This window comes from Vigna unguiculata, chromosome 4, assembly GCF_037176805.1.
Source record: "Vigna unguiculata cultivar grain cowpea cultivar isolate G323 ecotype 2 chromosome 4, ASM3717680v1, whole genome shotgun sequence".
In the NCBI taxonomy this organism is placed as follows: domain Eukaryota; kingdom Viridiplantae; phylum Streptophyta; class Magnoliopsida; order Fabales; family Fabaceae; genus Vigna; species Vigna unguiculata.
The window spans coordinates 6,492,677-6,505,703 of NC_140795.1; the positions used below are offsets into that span (position 1 = coordinate 6,492,677).

The window sequence follows — 13,027 nt, forward strand, 5'->3', positions numbered from 1 at the left end:
GAATTGGTATTAACAAATCTTTCTCAGTTTTAGCACTTTTGATATTGTTTTGATAAAAATCTTTGCTTTTGAATCAATTGAAATAGTATGGTTTGATGCTTAATGTATGGAGCATTTATACTATGACAAGATATAGAGAGAAAGAGATAAAGCACACAGAGTTTTTATACTGGTTCGATTCTTACGAATCTACATCCAGTTCATCTAGCAAACCACAGCTAGATATATTCACTATATCACAAGAATTTCAAGATTTACAAATACACTTGATAAATCTAAATTCTAAGACAAAGGACCACAAAAGCAAGGCATCCACACACTCCTTTATCAACTTATTCTAAAAAGATTTTCATTCTGATTATCCAGAAGGGATAGTTATCTCCAGAAAATAAGGGTGGTTTGTTTATTGAAGCCCCTTCAGAAAAAGTCTGTGAAATATTGGCCATCTGTCAGGATCTAGTCGACTATGAATTCGACTAACCAGCTCTGGTGCCACTTGTTAGAATTGATGCACCAATATTTCACAACCAAGAGGGGGTGAATTGGTATTAACAAATTTTGCCCAGTTTTAGCACTTTTGAAATTATTTTGATAAAAACCTTTTCTTTTGAATCAATTGAAATAGTATGGTTTGATGCTTAATGTATGAAGCATTTATACTATGACAAGATATAGAGAGAAAGAGATAAAGCACACAAAATTTTTATACTGGTTCGATTCTTAAGAATCTATATCCAGTTCATCTAGCAAACCACAGCTAGAGATATTCACTATATCACAAGAATTTCAAGATTTACAAATACACTTGATAAATCTAAATTCTAAGATAAAGGAACACACACGCAAGGCATCCACACACTTGCACAACCACACAACAGCAAGGCTATCACACACACTTGCTATAGACAGAAAACAACAGAAATAAACAGTTTCAAACTGTATCAAAACACAAGAACAAAGCCTACAAAATGGATTGAGTACACATTTTCTAAGACTGAAATTTCTTCTTCTTGCTAAGTCAAAATTGAATGTGTCTTGATAGAATTCTTCAAGAAGACCTTCCAAGATAGCTCCAAGAACATGTTTCACACTTCTCTTTCTTTCTTTTGATTCAAGAGGTTATTCTTGAGAAAATGCAGAATTTGTTTTTATATAACAGCTGCAATCAGGCACGAACCTAGTCAACTACATTAGTTGGCTAGTTGACTATTGAGAAGTGCAGAAATTGTTTTTATAAACCAGTTGTTGTCAGCACGAGCCTAGTTAACTACATTAGTTGGCTAGTTGGCTAGTCGACTATCGAGGCAGTAGATAACAGTTTCAGGATATTACATACATGTCATGTTAACCATTGTCATGCTATGTCATGTTATTATGGACATCATCAAAAATATTTCAGATACACTTAATCAACAACAAAATATTATTCTTAAGTGTCAAAGAATTTAAACATAAGATTGAAACACCATTAAAGAAAAACAACAAATTAAAAAATATATATGTTCTAGTTAAGAAAAATGCTAGATAATTTTTCTCCAAAACAAAAAAGAAAGTGTTTAAGGCTTGTTTAGGTCAAAAAACAATCCATCCCTTGACCATGGGAGTAAAACTCTTATTTATAAAATAATCAGTTACAGATATTAGATTCTATAGATAATACAAAATAAAATTATCTTTTTCCCCCAAAATATCTCTAAATAAAATAACAACCTTTAATAATCCACTATCTTTTTCTCCTAAAATATCTCTAAATAAAATAACAACCTAATAATCCACTATCTTTTTCTCCTAAAATATCTCTAAATAAAATAACAACCTTTAATAATCCCCTAAATCCCCCCAAACACCGAACACAATTTATTTGCTATTCTCCTCCTCGGTTATGCCCCGATCTGCTACTCCCGATCTACTATATGCCAAAAATCTTCTATCTCGCCCAACCAAATTCTCTTAACTACCATCTCGGCAAAAAACCGACACAATTCATCTGGACTAGTACAATATATTATTTATTTTTAAAGTTTAAGAAACAAATTTTATCAAAATTTAGGATAAATATCAAATCTAATAAGTGATAGAAACATATTTAATCTTTTATAAAAGAAATACTTTCATATGAATGATATAGACAAATGTTATTCTTAATTTTGTGACATTTTTTTAAGGATTAAATATATTTTTAGTCTTTAAACTTGTATACAAATTTGGAATTCATTAATATAATGAATTTTTATATATTTTGGTTCTCAAACTAAAAAATGAATGAATATAATCATTTTAATCAAATTACGTTATATTTTTCTAACATGTCAAATACGTTTTAAATTGAAGTTTGAACTGTTTACACCAATTGACATATTTCAGACTAAATGTTAATCTGAAACACGGTTTAATAAGCACAACAAGATTAATGTCATAGTTAAAATAACTATATTCATTCATTTATTCGTTTTTGAAAGTTAGAAATCAAAATGTTTCAAAGTTTAGAACATAGACGAAATTTAATTTCGCATTCAAGTTTAGGACTAAAAACAATTTTTTAAAAAAATTCATATAACATTAAACAATTCTAAGAAAATGTGTTTTCATTAAAACGAGACAAAAAGGAGAAGAATGCGTTTCTCAAAGAGAAAATTGTTGAGTTGTGTCTTGTTGTTCCTTCTTCTCCATTGTTTCCATCATCATCTTTTCTTCTTAAGAATATGTATTAGAGGCATATCACACACAATTTTCTTACTATTGAGTTGATTTAAACTTTTAAAATTTAAATATCCATACCTATAATGCCACAACCAACTTTCCTCTTCAACATGAATGGTTGATAAATACTGAACTGTAGCAGTATTTAGATTCATCTTAAATGTTTTGTTCTTGGAAAAAGGTGCCTTGAATAACAACCCTATTTGCTATCGAAGACTTCAATATGATCGAGAAACAAAAGATTTTCCCATTACTAAATAACATGGTTTTCACAAGTATTTATGTACATCACAATAACTCTATATAACTTCAATATGATATAGTTAATAAAGTTATATGCACACAATATATATATTAATTAATTTGGATTTGCATAACAAGAACAACATTTTCTTGGATAATTTATCATGATCAAGAAGGACTTCATATCCAAAATAAGAAATATAAATTATTTACATTTTTCTATAAATAAATCACACATTCTTTGTCAATAATTAATATAACTTAAATAATTATGTTTATTTCGATCTCAAGTCTCTTGAGATAGTATTGAAGGATCAATCACTATATTTAAGATATTGTTTGTTTTGGAGCTAGAAAATTTCATGACAATTTTGTCTTTAAAAGATGTCTCAAATATATTTAAATTATTCTTAATCCTAATTCCTAAATAATAAAATTATTAGAAATACCAAAATAATTTTAAATCATTGAAATGTAATAAATAAACTAGTTTTTAAGTTGGAAGTATAACACAAGTACTTTTAGAAACATTTTGTTTTTTTACATTGTTTTATCTTACTTGGACTTTTTCTTTTCTTTTATGATTTTTTTATTCTTTAGTGATAAATACATCCTTAAAAAAATCAAACATGCTAGCTATTGACAATAAAAAAACATCAACTCAAGATAGGTATATAAACAAATTTAAGTATATTTGTATCATTCGGTGCACTTTAAAATTTTGGGAGATCTAAAAGAAACTTAAAAAATGAGTCATTTTATTTAAAATTTATTTTTTAAACTTTTTTATGTAAAATTATTTATTAAATTGTCTTAATTAATTTCATTTAACATCTCTTTTTCAATAGATAATAAGGTTAATTCATTTAATCTTTCGAGTTTCTTTCTCCTTCTCAAGTCTTAACTTTTTCACAAACTTGCAGAGTTTATTTTAAAATTAATCATTAATTAAAATTATTAAAAAAGTATTGTTCTTCTCAAACTCGATAGTAAGTCTTTTTTTTTTCCTAAACTTGAATTGTCTTTCTACAAAAAATCCAACTTTGAATTATTCTTCAATTAATCTATTACCTACCAAAAGACTACATCCTAATTTAATTAATAGTTTTGTAAAAAAATTACAGTTTCTCATTAATATATATGCAAATAAAACACTCGAAATTTGTAAATCGAAAAATATCGAAAAACAAAATTGGGAAAAAGAAACAAATTTATAATTCTAATACAAACAAAAAACATAATACAAACAACAACACAAATATAAAGAAAAAACATACTAACCAGAAAGGATGATGAAAGAATTGGTACACACGCATAATATGAGATTCAATAATATGTCAAAACCTTACAAAAATGACTCTTAGAAGAGAAGAAACACTATAAAAAAAACTATCAAATAGTGACCAATTTTATGACCAAAAAATATGTTTAGAGACCTATTTATAAACCAATTTCTTAATTAGAGACTAATTTAGAGAACAATTATTTTGGTAGTCAAAATCAATCTAGGTAGATAATGTTAGTGAACAATTTAGATACTAATTCATAATAGAAACTATTTAGTTACCAATTTAGAGACCAATTATAATTTTTTGAAACTATTTTAGTTACCAATAGTTTTTAGTTTATAAATTGGTATCTAAATTAGTCACTGTAGTGACTAATTATTCTTTGTCACTAAAATTGGTCATTAATGAAGAATTTTCTTGTAGTGAAAGTAAGAAGATAAGAGAAGTCATAGATACATCAAAAGATAAAAGAAAAATAGAATCAAGATTGATTATAAGAGAATAAAGACAATTAATCATTCTCTTTCTCGTAAAAAAAATAATTTACTAAATAAAGGTATTAACTCATTAATTACTAATAATAATTTAATTAAATTTTATTCCCAAACATAAACTAATAATTAATTTAATAGAGTTATATTAGTAATAAAATATGTTTTTCATACCTTTTTTGTTAAATATAATTTTATAATTAATTTAATAAATTTACATTAGTACAAAAAAAATTGAGGTTTTTATCTTAAAGATAATTTTATAATTAATTTGATAGAGAAATATTAGTAGTAATAAAAATGAGGCACTATTTTACTGAAAACCTAAAACAAGTATTTTACTTACTTTATCTTTGAGCCGACCCTAATATCATCTCATCTCAACTTTAATAAATTTTGTATTAAATATTATTAGATATTAAAAAGCTTTTGCATAATAATTAATATAAAAATAAATAAGATATATATACATATAAACTTTTTTGGACTTTATTAAAGCTTGTTTAACTTTTCAAGTTTATCTTTTCAAATAACTACTTTTAAATCATTCAGCTTTGAGTGTTAAGAGAATTGAGGTCAAAAAAATTGTAAAAATTGCAAAAATATCACGTTTTGTTTCGATTTCATGAAAATCGAAGCATATAATGCGATAGAGAATGTCAAAACTGTACCGGTGATAATTTTCTATTTACCTAATAACCTAAAGCATTTATATTAAGAAAAACTTTTAAAAGATTTCATGTATTTTTAATTTTTGTTATAAAAGATTATGTACAAAGAAGGAAAACTATTACAAAGTAATAAGATTTTCCTTTGAATATTTAGTATTTAACCTTTTTTTTGCAATAGTAAAATATGAATCAAACTATACACATTAATACATTATGACCTGAAACAAAACATGTATTGTGAGAGAATTTATTCAAAGTTTCAACATTGTTTATAGATTACGATAATTGTTTTGATGATTCATCGTGATCCAAAAAGTCATTTATATCCAAAATAAGAAATATATTTTATTTATATTTTTTTATCTCTGAATTACATATTCTTTGTCAATAATTAATGTAAATTAAATAATTATCTTTGTTCCAATTTTAAATTTGTTCAAACAATATTATTAAGATTAATTATTACATTTAAGATATTTATCTGTTTTGAAACTTGAAATTCTATAATAATTTTATTTTAAATTGTCTTTAACCCCACTTTGTAATTAATGAGACTATTAAAATTAAATTTAAATCATTAAGACACAATAAATAAACTAGTTTAGAGTTATTTACGTTATAAGTGCATCGGGAGTAGTTTCTGAAAACATTTTGGTATTTTTCCTTTTTTGTTATTATTTAGAGTTAAAAATACATCTTTTAAACTAAGCAGTTTGAATCCAAACCACACTCCTCGTGCATTGTCCAAACCCAACTCCAAACAATACATCATTGGACTTTGATTTCAAACACACCTTTCTATGCACTAAGTGACGAAAGCATAGACAACCATGCAAGGTTTCCTATAAATTTGAGTGTGGAATCAGACAACTATCATACAAAACAAAGGTTGCAAAATCAGTGTGCAACAAAACTTCTTTCCACTTCTATAAAAATTTGATTTAATCATGAAAATAAGGTGTGAAGAAACAAAAAGTTTTCGTTAAATACTGTGAAAAGAAGGTGATTTTCGTTATGATTTCACAAGAAAATTATAACGTTAACTTTAAAGTAAATAAATATAATTTTCTTAATTAATTATTATAATTTTTATATTTTAAATAATATTACAGAATTGATATTTGTGTTTGAATGGGTTAATATTAAACGTTAAATAATTTAAATATCAATTTGAAATACTATTTATAATTAAAAAATTTACATTTATATATTTTTTAAAGTTTAGAAATTAAAATATTTTACTAAAATTTAAGAAGAAAGACCCTTTCTAATTTTACAATATATTCCGGACATATTTAATTTTTATAAAAAAAAACTTTCTTATGAATGAGATATAAAAATTTTCTTTTTGAAGTTCTGATATTTTTTTAAAGTTTAATTACTTATTTGATAATAATGTTTTTATTTTTTATAATCTTAATTTTATTTTCATTTGTAAGAATCGATGCAATTAAATTTGATGAGAAGATTTTTATGAAACTTAACATCATGTTAATTACATTACTGGCCTTATCATCTTTATTAATAAATTTAATTTTAATAAATTTTTATTTTTTTATTAAATTTGGTTTTGATAATAAAATTAAGGTTTAAATACCTTTTTGGTCCTCATTTTTGTAGTGTTTGTTGCGAATGATCCTCATTTTCACGTAATGTTTAAAATGGTCCTCATTTTTACCGAATGTTTAGAATGGTCCTCATTTTCGCAATTCGTATTTTATTTGGTCATTTTCTGTATGTACAGGTGGCTTAATTAGATATTTGAGGATAAATAAGTGAGCTAGAGTTTTGGTAGGGAATGTTTGGGCAGTTGTTGAGTTTTGGCAATCTTGTTCCTCCATTCCCAATTGGTATTGCTTCAATCTTCTTCTTCTTCCTGCAATCCCATTATATAGGTATGTTACGGTCCCAATCTTCTTCCTTTACCTCTGGTTGTAATCGTTGGAGGCAACCGTGTTGTATCACTTCGTGCACTATTGGTGGTTCAACGAGAAACGAATTAACCCCGATTTGTAGTTGCAGAGAGATGAATGCTTTGAGGACGACAAGAACTCCAAAGAATATTGGTAGAAAATCTTGGGTACAATATATTTTTATTTTTGTGTTAATAATAAATTGGTTTTAATTTTTGGTTTATTGATTTACAGAGTGGTGGTTCTAATAACGTGGGTTGTAACTTTTTCAAATGGTGGTGTTGATGAAAAGGATGTCATCATCATGACACAAATGAGGCATATTAATGATTTGGAAAAGGATGTCCACTTCAATTCCACCTTCCACTTCAACATCACTATTCAGACAACTGGTATCCCCAATCTCTACTTCAGCAGCCTCTTCATGGGCCTCTACTTCACCACACCGTGGACAATAACATTGAACCTATCATCACTCATTGCCTTAAAGTAAATTAAACACATAAAAAAGATGTATTATTAAGCCTACTTTAACGCAATGGGGAACCACTGCTACAATCAATTACAAATAAAATAATGGGAATCATTATACCAACATCGACAACCGACAAACAAACCAACTAAACTAATACCCCACTGAACCCCACCTATAGACACAAACTACACAAAATCATGGAAGTAATTTAGAAACCATGCAGAACATCACAACGTTGATGATGATTAACTAGAATATTAAAATGAAGAGTGCAACTGTAATCCAATGATGAAATGGCAAGTATTAGCTGCTTCCTTTGCAAATCTAAACTCAAGAAAGATAAAGATAAAAAAATTTCTCTAATTACAAAATTTTCCCTAAATTAAAAAATTAACGTTAATTAACCACCTGTTCGGTACACGTAACACATCCTAATACAAACAGTGTCACATGTACACTTTATTATCAATTTTAGTCTTGATAAAAAAATCTGTCATGTTCAATAAATTAAATAAAAATGACACTTCTATTACACAAATCAAAACTAAATTGAATCTAATAGAATAATTATTCATATAAGATTAAACATTTTAAGAAAATATTGTTTACATTAAAAAAGACAAGAAAAAGGAGAAGAACGCGCTTCGCATAGAGAAACTGCTCTGAGTTGTGTCTTGTTCTTCCTTCTTTTCCATCGTTTCCATCATCATCTTTACTTCTTCTTATTAGCGTTTCTCCTTCTCTTCAACTTCACTCCAACACCAACCTTCATTCTTCTCTCTCTGTCTCGCAGATGTTTTCTGCTTCTTCTCTTACTATCACTTTCTCTTCTTCTTCTTCTTCTCCTCCTCATCCTCCTTCTTCTTCTTCTCATTGTGGTTCAGTGATCAAAGGGAATTCCCTCATGCAATTTCTCTTCCTTGTCTTCGTGGTCCTTTTAACGTTGCAGAACGACGCCGTTGCGATCGATTCGGACAAATCCGCGCTCCTCCGTATGAAGGCGTCGTTGTCCGACCCCGCCGGCGTTCTCTCCACGTGGACCACCGCCGACGGTTCCGACAGTTCTCACTCCGGCCACTGCTACTGGTCTGGCGTCCTCTGCGACGCGAACTCCCGCGTCGTCGCCGTCAACGTCACCGGAAACGGCGCCAACCGAACCTCGCACCCGTGTTCCGATTCCTCTAAATTCCCCCTCTACGGTTTCGGAATTCGGCGAACATGCAAAGGTAGCAAAGGTTCTCTCTTTGGAAACGTTTCTTCTGTTGGTTTCAATTTCATCAGTGAGCTCACGGAGCTTAGGGTTTTGTCTCTCCCCTTCAACGCGTTGGAGGGGGAAATCCCCGAAGCAATTTGGGGCATGGAAAAGTTAGAGGTTCTCGATTTAGAAGGGAACTTGATAAGTGGCTATCTTCCCTTGAGAATTAACGGCTTGAGGAAGTTGAGGGTTCTGAATCTTGGGTTTAATAGGATTATTGGGGAGGTACCTAGTTCAATTGCGTCTCTTGAGAGTTTGGAGGTTCTGAATTTGGCTGGTAATGAATTGAATGGTTCTGTGCCTGGTTTTGTCGGGAGGCTTAGAGGGGTGTATCTTTCGTTTAATCAGTTTAGTGGGGTTGTTCCGCGAGAGATTGGGGAGAATTGTTGGAAGCTTGAGCATTTGGATTTGTCGGGGAATTCTTTGGTTCAAGGGATTCCGGTGAGTTTAGGGAATTGTGAGAGGTTGAGGACGCTTTTGCTGTATTCCAATTTGTTGGAAGAGGGTATTCCTGGTGAGCTTGGGAAGCTCAAGAGCCTTGAGGTGTTGGATGTGTCCAGGAACACTCTCAGTGGTTCTGTGCCTGGAGAGCTTGGGAATTGCTCGGAGTTGTCAGTCCTTGTGCTGTCAAATCTCTTTGATCCACGCGGGGATGTCGCCGGTGATTTTGGGAAATTGGGTTCGGTGAATGATGAGCTGAATTATTTTGAAGGGTCAATGCCTGTGGAGGTTTTGTCGCTTCCGAAGCTGAGGATATTGTGGGCTCCCATGGTGAATCTAGAAGGCAGTTTTCAAGGGAACTGGGGTGGTTGTCAGAGCTTGGAGATGGTAAATTTGGCTCAGAATTTTTTCAGTGGGGAATTTCCGAACCGGCTTGGTGTCTGCAAGAGGCTGCATTTTCTAGATTTAAGTGGAAACAACCTTACTGGGGTGCTTTCTAAAGAACTTCACGTTCCCTGTATGAGTGTTTTTGATGTTAGTGGGAACATGTTATCTGGCTCAGTTCCTGATTTCTCCAATACCGTTTGTCCCCCTGTTCCTTCTTGGAATGGAAACCTGTTTGAAGACGGGAATGTTTCCTCGCCATATGCCTCGTTTTTTTTGTCAATGGTTCATGAAAGATCTCTGTTTACATCAATGGGGGGAATTGGTACTTCTGTTGTTCACAACTTTGGGCAAAACAGCTTTACTGGCATTCAGTCGCTACCCCTACCTCATGACAGGCTGGGGAAGAAGAATGGTTACACGTTCCTTGTTGGTGGAAATATTCTTACAGGAACATTTCCTACATATTTATTTGAGAAATGTGATAGACTAGACGCATTCCTTTTAAATGCCAGTTATAATAATATATCTGGTCATATACCTTCCAACATCAGTCGAATGTGCAGATCATTGAAATTTTTGGACGTGTCTGGAAATCAACTTGCAGGACCTATTCCTGTTGATTTAGGGAACATTGTCTCCCTTGTATCGCTGAACCTCAGTAGGAATCAATTACAAGGTCAGATTCCTACCAGCCTTGGCCAGATGAAGAATCTGAAGTTTCTCTCTTTGGCTGGTAATAAGTTAAATGGCTCAATTCCTACCAGCCTGGGGCAGTTGTACTCTTTGGAAGTCTTTGACCTTTCTTCAAACTCTCTTACTGGTGAGATTCCAAAGGCTATTGAGAACATGAGAAATCTGACTGATGTTTTTCTCAATAACAACAATCTTTCTGGTCATATTCCTGATGGTTTGGCACATGTCACTTCGCTCTCAGTATTCAATGTGTCTTTCAACAACTTATCTGGATATTTGCCTTCCAACAGTGGCTTGTTTAAATGCAGCAGTGCTGTTGGGAATCCATACCTAAGTCCCTGCCGCGGAGTTTCTCTGGCTGTGCCATCAGGGAATCAGCCAGGGCCGATTGATAGCAACTCTTATAATTCGGAAACAGAGCAAGCTACTGGCAAGAAGAGTGGGACTGACTTCAGTTCTATCGAAATAGCATCTATAACTTCTGCTTCAGCCATTGTTTCGGTACTCATAGCCCTGATTATTCTATTCTTTTACACACGGAAGTGGAAGCCAAGGTCCAGGGTTGTTGGCTCTACAAGAAAAGAAGTTACAGTGTTTACTGATATTGGGGTTCCATTGACATTTGAAAGTGTTGTCCAAGCCACAGGAAATTTCAATGCTGGCAACTGTATCGGGAGTGGAGGTTTTGGGGCAACATACAAGGCTGAGATAGCATCAGGAATCCTTGTGGCAGTCAAACGACTCGCAGTTGGACGTTTCCAAGGTGTTCAACAATTCGATGCCGAGATCAAGACCCTTGGGAGGCTTCATCATCCTAACCTTGTCACTCTGATTGGTTATCATGCTTGTGAAACAGAGATGTTTCTCATATACAACTATTTGCCAGGCGGTAATCTCGAAAAGTTTATCCATGAGAGATCCACGAGGGCTGTAGACTGGAGGATTCTTCACAAGATTGCATTGGACATTGCCCGAGCACTTGCCTATCTGCATGATCAGTGTGTTCCCCGTGTTCTTCACCGCGATGTCAAACCCAGCAACATCTTGTTGGATGACGATTTCAATGCTTATCTATCGGATTTTGGATTGGCTAGACTTCTGGGAACATCAGAGACACATGCCACCACTGGTGTAGCCGGAACATTTGGTTATGTTGCTCCTGAATATGCCATGACATGCCGTGTTTCTGACAAGGCTGATGTGTATAGCTATGGTGTGGTGCTTCTGGAGCTGCTCTCAGACAAGAAGGCATTGGACCCTTCATTTTCTTCTTTTGGAAATGGTTTCAACATAGTGGCATGGGCATGCATGCTACTGAAGCAAGGAAGGGCAAATGAGTTCTTCACTGCTGGGTTATGGGAAGCAGGACCTGGAGATGATTTGGTAGAGGTTCTTCACTTGGCTATTGTCTGCACTGTTGACTCTCTCTCTACCAGACCTACTATGAAACAAGTTGTCAGAAGGCTTAAGCAGCTTCAACCCCCATCATGCTAGCCCACTTCTGTGGCTTCATCTTTTAACATTATTAATCTTAGAAATATTGTAATCTGTAATTTAGCATTTTTGTGGATTTAGGTTGATTTCTCAATTTGTACTTATTCCCCCCTTGTACATTTTTATATAGTTGTGGCCCCAATTTTGCATACTCTTTTCTTGATTTTGTGATAGTTGGCTTGGTGTTGACTGTTGAATCTGCAGAAGAATGCAGATAATATTTGATTCGCCCTCTGGATATGTCTATTTGTTCAATAAAATTGAAGAATAGAATCTATATTCTGAATTGTTTTTTCTTCTCTGGTTCTGCTAAATTTGAGTACCATAAAATAAGGGTGCTGCTAAATTAAGTGTGTTCTGCTAGTCTATTCTTGTTGTGCCATACAATACTATCAGCTCAAAAGTCAAAACAGGGTTCTTAAACGGTAAAATTTATGGATGAATACAGTGATAACACAAGACTTGAACAAAGATTACAAAGTTACTTGAACTTGAGAGTGTCATTTAAATTGAATATAACTTCTTATAAGTTGATCCATACGTTTAATATTCTAATACTTTCAATCTGAAATTGAATATAACATATTTTGATTAGTTAAAAAATTTATTTAAAAGTCTGATTTAGGGAGATTCTTTTCATAAAAATATATAACATTTGTTTCATGCATTCATCCAAAAATGAATACGATCTCTCGCTCTATATATAAGAAACATATAATTAACTATGAATATTAATAAAAATAGTTAAATTATATAGCTTAAATCCATAAGATCATAAATTTAATTTTATTTCAAATATAGTCATAAAATAATTTAAGTGTAGCTATCTTTAATAAGATTATTAATAATTCAATGAATAAATTTTCAACCGTAAGAACAACGCATATTGTTAGTGACTAAACAATAAATGCATTTATGATAAACAAGTGAACGTTTCATTAATATATTCCACAATAAATTAATGATATAAAAATA

The 13,027-nt window shown here is 31.6% G+C and overlaps 1 pseudogene; it reads left to right on the forward strand.

Annotated features, from left to right (window-relative positions):
- Positions 1–8,409: 8,409 nt before the first annotated feature.
- LOC114181762 (LRR receptor-like serine/threonine-protein kinase RPK2 pseudogene) lies at positions 8,410–12,338 on the forward strand (annotated as a pseudogene).
- Positions 12,339–13,027: the final 689 nt, after the last annotated feature.